This window comes from Pteropus vampyrus, unplaced genomic scaffold (genome assembly GCF_000151845.1).
Source record: "Pteropus vampyrus isolate Shadow unplaced genomic scaffold, Pvam_2.0 Scaffold38, whole genome shotgun sequence".
Taxonomy (NCBI): Eukaryota; Metazoa; Chordata; class Mammalia; order Chiroptera; family Pteropodidae; genus Pteropus; species Pteropus vampyrus.
The window spans coordinates 344,931-345,843 of record NW_011888819.1 but is presented as its reverse complement, the minus strand read 5'-3'; positions in this window follow the sequence as shown (position 1 = coordinate 345,843).

Here is a 913-nt window from a genome sequence, read left to right as displayed (position 1 = left end):
AAGTTTTCAGCTCCTGAGGATGTGTTAATGTGGTTTGACTGTTTGTTTTTCCTGCTTTACCTAGTGCAATAATAGACCATGAAAAATCACTCTAAAATTGTTGAAGCTAAAGCATTTTTTGATTTGGTTTATAAGCTGGCAAACATGAAAAATCAATGACACCTCTTCACCTTGCAATATCCATAAGACACAGAGAGTGAAGTGCCCTGTGATCAATTTTATAGTCAAGACATTAACTTTTGTGGTCATTTGCTCAGTGGGAAGGGTAAGCTGTTAAAACACACACACACACACACACACACACACACACACAATCAGCCACTATTCACTTTTTCTTTTATGATTATGAGTGTGGTAACAGCTTTCTCTTCAATTACGTGACTGGGGTTATTTTGCCAGTAAAGTACTAAAAAGTAAATGTACATCAGAGACAAATCTAGATAGGGTGCCTTTGCAGGAATTCTCTGAAATAAGGCAATAACTCATCACCTGGAGTATGAATTTTGGCTAAAATTGATTTTGACTAAACATTACAATATTATCTGGCCCGAAGAACTTGGGAAATCTCATGCTGTGTTTCTGTCAACCCCACCATAGAGAGGAGAGGGGAGAAAAACTATAATTCTTCCCTCCTTTTTTTTGGAAATTCACAATATGCGTAAGCATATTTAAAAACTCTGAAAGGGGAAGAAAGCAACCCTGATTAACTTGGTTACTCCAATATTCATCATGTAAATGTAAAGTTTGTATCTAATCAGTTACCATCCCATAAGAACAGCATCCCAAGAGATAAGCATTGTGAAGCTGAGCATCTTGCAAAGCCGAACATCAGTCATTTGGGATTGAAGTGGAGGGATTTTTACTGAATCACTTAGGAAACAAAATGGAGATTGATGGAAAACCTTCTAAATTC